General features: G+C 39.0%; 1 protein-coding gene across 3 annotated transcripts in view; it reads left to right on the top strand.

The window, feature by feature from the left end:
* Positions 1-4,640: 4,640 nt before the first annotated feature.
* Positions 4,641-6,759, top strand: part of LOC139135316 (uncharacterized) — a 62,862-nt gene continuing 60,743 nt past the window's right edge. For all 3 annotated transcript variants that reach the window (XM_070702658.1, XM_070702657.1, XM_070702659.1), the window contains exon 1: positions 4,641-4,735. The gene's annotated coding sequence lies outside the window, so the exon portion shown is untranslated. The remainder of the gene's footprint in view (positions 4,736-6,759) is intronic.

Here is a 6,759-nt window from a genome sequence, read left to right as displayed (position 1 = left end):
CAAGCCAATCCATACAAACATCGTCGAATTTTAAGCGACAGCCTTCGGGTTGAAAGCCCATAAAGTTAAGGATTTGCTTTTCAAAAGTCACTTCAATCTATTCACGTCGATCAACAATAATCAATTTCCTCGATTCGTAAGTTTTTGACCAATTGGTTGGCTGAGACTCATTCTTATTGAAATATATTCGAGCAGCCGATCAGATGGAGAATAGTACTGGTTTCAGACTCCCTAAGTGGCTGTAAATTATGAGAATCTACCGATTCGATATAACCTTCCGAGACGCTGCACATTGCCCGCCAAGTAAGGGTGAAGCCGTCTTTCGTTTGTTGATCGTTTATACGGCCAACTGTCGGTACTCAGATATGTGAATCAAGGGTACTGCTTGTTCCATTATATTTATTATTCATGATATGCTCACTCCCTCTCATTTGTATTCATATTCCCTTCTGTTGGATGTGTTATTTGGAATTACCAAAGCCTATTAAGAGTAAACGAATTCCGATCATCATATGGACGAGAAAAATACTGCGATCCAGTAATTGGACCGACCCTTAGTCGACGCGTATCATAAAAACTGCTGCAGTACTTTCGAGCAATTCTGCGTTGTTCCTTGAAAGCCTGGACCCTTAATGTAGTCCTGTACCCGTAAATATGACGAAAACTACGGCAAGCCTGCATGCAGATACAAGCTTATTCCTTTTCAACTGCAGCTAAACTGGTCCTCTGCAGGTTTTGTCACTTTAAAAGCTAACGAAATAAATAGCACACGATTCTCGGTATCAAGTGAGACACAATCAGAAAGATTATTTTATTAGGATTGACAACGCACAGAAACGACAGTAAAACTCCTACTTCTGTGTATTTGTGGCATAAAACATAAACTGATCAAAGTACCGAAACTTGTTGAAATAAGGAATTTACTTTTAACAATTTCAACAGATCAAAGATCGTGCCTATGTCAAATAAAGTCAGTTACTCTTACGTGAGGACACAGGAGTCTATCTGATCACTTAATGTAAAGTGTGAAGTTCCTCGATGATGATACGAGAAGCCGAATTCCATCCTGTATGGGCATTGCCAGTTGATACACCGGGACATCCTTAGAGACGGAATTCCACATTCACTCTGCCGGATGGTATACCGTAGCACAGACCTTCGACTGAAATGTAAAAAGCATGATATGAACGGGAAGAAGACACATGCAATCTATTATATTAATGAGATAGAGCACTTACTTCCAACAATAGCGGTATGAGGGTTTCGTTATCGTTGTTCAAAAGAGAATAATATTCCGGCCTCACCGTTATTATGTTGCATTAAAATGTGTTGGCCATACAAACACAAAGGAATTTGTACAATTTGCAAAGTTATCGCTCTAATAACGAATCCTAGTCCTGACTAGAATTCACATTTCATCAATGGCCGCTGCACACATTCAGGCTGTGCTGGCAAGCTGGACATCAGGTACGTCGACATCGCTTTTTGTGTTTGCAAAAGACTACTTTACAAAATGTGTGTACTCTAACAGTAGAGATACCTGAAAAATCGCTTTGTAATATTTGGAATTTCGACAAATTTTCCTCAATAGAATGAACGCAGCCTTAAATTTGAATATACCTATGCGATTCTGTTCGCTCGTTGTATCAATTGAACTGTTTGCATTGAAAAAACTAAGAGTGTATAAGATGATTGTTTAAAGGAAGTCTGTTGTTTAAGTGAGACAACAGTTAACATTTGCATTCGTCGTAATTCAGTCATTCATGGGTTTACATGTATGTCAAATTTTCGTCATTATTTTACGTAGATTCAATGACCATTATCACTGCATCATTTCACCCTCAACTTATCATACTGGAAATGTGTGTAAAGATAGTTTTACAGAACTCGTTCACGTAATTATTGTCCAGTAAATAAATTTGCCTGAGCTCATAAGAAATGTTCTGATATCTTTCATCTACTTGAACAGAGTTTTGACAACGATCTTGTAGTGGTCCAGGGTCTACGGTTTACATGGCAATATCTTGACATGACATATTTAATGTTCCTATTTCATACTTACTTGAAGTTACACGATGAAGATTGACATTTCTATTGTAGATGGCACTGTCTATGGGTACTGGATTGCTGCACTCTTCGCCGTTGAAGGTGAAGTACCAACGAGAGCAGACATGAGTACTAGCAGAGTCTGACATCACACGCAGATTACCATTCCACAGTACTCGGAGTGCGGTTGTGTCGGATTGTTTGGTAAATTCGCATTTCTGTTGTGTCACAAGATGTAAAGGTACAATAAATGTTATCAATTCTCTCTCTCTCTCTCTCTCTCTCTCTCTCTCTCTCCTCTCTCTCTCTCTCTCTCTCTCTCTCTCTCTCTCTCTCTCTCTCTCTCTCTCTCTCTCTCTCTCTCTCTCTCTCTCGTGTGTGTGTGTGTGTGTGTGTGTGCGTTTGTGTACTAGTACTGTCGAGACCATGTAGTAAGGAATTCCGATACTTATCGAGACCAGACTTGCGTAATAAAGCCAAAAGCCCTGGCTTTATAATGTTAGCCTTCCAATGGCCTAAGAACTGCCTAAAAAATGCCTACTAACGTTTTTATCAACTGGCCTCATTTTTCTACGCACCGGGAAAATGAGTGTGAAATTTTGTGTGTGAGGTGCGTGCCTCGCCAGGATCTACGCACCCACAGTTTGCCTAAACGAGCGCCACCATTCGACAACGTTGATGTCAACACGAGCGCCACCATTCGACAACGTTGATGTTAACACGTACGCCCTATTGCCATACTGCTTGCAAGCGTACAGTTCGACACGTTCGGGATCTGTCTCTCTTGCGCTGTGTGGTGTGCTTGTGGGACACATCGTAGGTCCAAAGAGCTTCTTTCATTACCGGTTAGTACAACTATCATATTTAACTTGAACTAACGTTTGAAAATTTCGCCGATTTTGCTTTTTTAATTAGAATAGGCCTATGTGCCTCTAGCTCTCAACCAGCGATCGATGACTATACATGTACTGACCAGCGCGATCAAGTTTATTAGGGGTACAAGTTTGCGGAACAGTTTGGTCAGGAAAATAACTGAGTTTATCTCATTTTTATCCGTTATAGCAAAGTTTGATATCCGATGTGTATGTCTATATACGAGGAACGATAACCTTTTATTGCATGGTCATCATTTGAGCACAATTCCATTATGTTGACACTGGCAAGTGGTTATGTCCTAATCATGTACAGCACCACTGCTAATTAAGCCAAGAAACCAGTTCGTACAAGAAAAGTAGGGCGTAATTTTAAAATCGAAAACGATACGTTTTTGGTTACGATGAACATCCAAACGACTGTATCTTTTCTTCCATTTCGTGCGAAAAATGAAAAAATTGAACCGGCGAGTTTTAGGTATTATAAGTGTGGATGGATGATACGAAAAATCCCCATAGTAAACAGTGGTTCGTGGGTTGTCAGTACCTTGCGGATCGCAGGCTTCATCTTTTTAGTGTTTCATTTATAGATACATAAATTCACACCTTAGATCCTGAGATGCCGTACTACAATCCTATCGTTTTTGATTTTTAAATATATGCTTAAATTTTTGTGATTTTACATTTGTACCGCCGTCTGTACTTCGACAAAAACACGTTGCTCGCGCCTCATAGGAAAACAATGGCATCTACGGACTGCAAATTCATCGCCGCTATCGTGCCGATCACTTGCTTCAACATATTTATTTCATCAGCTACGAATGTAAAAATCTGAATTCGTAATCTTCAGATGCCATTCTGCAATCGTATCGTTTTTTATTTTTGAATATTTGCTTAAATGTTTGTATTTTTACATTTTTACCGCCGTCTGTACTTCGACAAAAACACGTTGCTCGCGCCCCATAGGAAAACAATGGCATCTACTATCAGCAAATTCATGGCCACTATCGTGCCGATCACTTGCTTCAACATATTTATTTCATCAGCTACGAATGTAAAAATCTGAATTCGTAATCTTCAGATGCCATTCTGCAATCGTATCGTTTTTTATTTTTGAATATTTGCTTAAATGTTTGTATTTTTACATTTTTACCGCCGTCTGTACTTCGACAAAAACACGTTGCTCGCGCCTCATAGGAAAACAATGGCATCTACTATCAGCAATTCATGGCCACTATCGTGCCGATCACTTGCTTCAACATATTTATTTCATCAGCTACGAATGTAAAAATCTGAATTCGTAATCTTCAGATGCCATTCTGCAATCGTATCGTTTTTTATTTTTGAATATTTGCTTAAATGTTTGTATTTTTACATTTTTACCGCCGTCTGTACTTCGACAAAAACACGTTGCTCGCGCCCCATAGGAAAACAATGGCATCTACTATCAGCAAATTCATGGCCACTATCGTGCCGATCACTTGCTTCAACATATTTATTTCATCAGCTACGAATGTAAAAATCTGAATTCGTAATCTTCAGATGCCATTCTGCAATCGTATCGTTTTTTATTTTTGAATATTTGCTTAAATGTTTGTATTTTTACATTTTTACCGCCGTGTGTTGTTCGGCAACACACATACTACACAAGCGTTGGTCGCGGAAATCTAATAATTGGAGAAAAGGAACGGAAGTTGTTACAAATAATCGAACGCGGTCGAGAAATCCAGAACATGAACCGCAGCGCAGGCGACTAACGTCGCCACTTGTTCGCAAATCAACGTTTTTGGGGCTGGCAATTTTGTTTGGTTCTAGAGGTGAGTAATGATTTTGATATGAGATGTCAACTGATTACAGTAATGGAAGGTAAATTTCCTGACGGGCAGTGGTTGGACGTCGAGGGGCATACTGCGTTAGTGGCAATGGTGATGCATGTACACGATCATGTCACACGATTAGCGTTGCTACGCGATCGAAAATCAACGTTTTTCGGATCTGGAAATATTGTTTCGTTTGTTTTGACAAAGAGTAGTGGTCTTTGGTGTTGAGATATCGATTGATTGCAGTAATTGGGAGGTTAATTTCCTGACGGGCAGTGACGGGCAGTAATTAGTAGGACCCGCCGACAGGCGTGGCATGGCAGACGCGTCGTCGTCTGTATGATTCACATGCATTCATCGCTCGTTCTCTAAATTTGAGACAGTGCCAAGGAGGTAGATAAGCAGATGCCCCAAAACAGTGGTTTGTTTGTAAAACCTGTTCTAGTTCCGTTTTTTCTCCAATAGCAAGCTATGCTGCGGTAATCAATGAGAAATGAACAAATGATTGTTTTCTGTAACTGTAGGGATTTTAGGTCACATGACATTCGTGTTGAACGTACGCGTTCGATGCAGGTCTAGTCCGAACTTTCGTGTTAATTCTTAAATAGACCAAATAATCAGAGAAAATGAAACTGTAGTGTTGAAGATTATTATTTTAACTTCATTTTGGGAAAAATTCACTTTTGTACTACGATAAATGGCAAAGCAGCACGACTACAAACTCACGCGTACCGGCGATTTTGGCGTCCATTAGGAGCGTTGTGCCGTGATCTCGAATGTCCTTCGAAGGAGATCGAACATATACCTCTTTGATAGGTTCTCCGCATGACTTATTCCGATTGCATCACTATTTTTTAGGGATGGCACGAAAGACGAGATCATGGGCTTCATTTTGAGGGGGCGAACGTTAAAATCGGCCGAGAAAAACTCAATCAATGATCAAACTTTGTGTTTTGTTTGTGTTTTTTTGAAAGAAAATCTTGATTTTCTTAAACGTTCGGCCCAAAAATTAATTTTATGATAAATATTAATTGTAATTCTGCAATAATTACAAGTCTGACGATGCGAAAAATGATGCTTAAGGCCCTTTTTAGCAAGTATGGTTTCACCCAAACTTTACATCCGGCACTCCCAGGAATCACATACAAGTAATCAGCGCTTCGCCGCATGTTCTGTGTTGGGAGGTCTAAGCTGAGTTCCGACGTTCACGATTTTGCAGCTAGATTTGCCTGATTTCTTATTAAACGCAAGGATCTAGACATATATTTATATACTTTACCCTTTCAAACGTTATCTTGTTCGAAGTAGTTTGATTTCCGGGTGATATTTTTCGATAGACACTGAGAAGTAGTCAAGCCAGCACTGCAGTGTAGGCATACTCACGTGCACCGCACTTTGGTGATACCATACTGAACTGCTCACGTAGGTGCACCACACTTTGCCGATACTATACTGAAATTTTAGTTTCGATCTTTAGTTCCCGAGAAGGGGACTATTTTGGTTCTCTCTGAAGAAAAAGGCCGTAGATTATTAATTTGTTCTTTCCTCATTGATGGTGTTCCGGACTTTGGAAAAGTTGGTTTTTATACTGGTTTGTATTTCGGACCGCTGACTTCGAGGGCCTATGGTATTTCCGGGGCAGCGTAATTTTGCATCCATTTTAATGCAGTTGTTCATTCTATAAATGCGTGTTGCTGTTTTACGGCATAGTAAAAGGGTTGAGAACGAAGTTTTTTTTGACTGTAATTGTTCTCTGTAATTGTTAAACTTAAAATCTACATTAATCAGACATATTTCATTATCATTTAATAAAAGTTGTAATCACCCAAAAAAAAATTAAAAGAAATTCAGAAGTTCAAATTAAAAAAAATATAAAAAAATATTTTGTTAAATTTAAATCAAGTTCTAAAATGTCACAGGTATCATTAGATTGTTTACAGGTATTGTTGTTTATTTGTTTACCTTGTAAACATAAATCTAAATAACTTTTTCATATATGCAAAGTAATATATGATGGAATA

The sequence above is a fragment of the Ptychodera flava genome, chromosome 6 (assembly GCF_041260155.1).
Source record: "Ptychodera flava strain L36383 chromosome 6, AS_Pfla_20210202, whole genome shotgun sequence".
Classification (NCBI taxonomy): Eukaryota; Metazoa; Hemichordata; class Enteropneusta; family Ptychoderidae; genus Ptychodera; species Ptychodera flava.
Note: the sequence above shows the minus strand (reverse complement) of the source record. Positions and strands in the feature narration are given on the sequence as shown.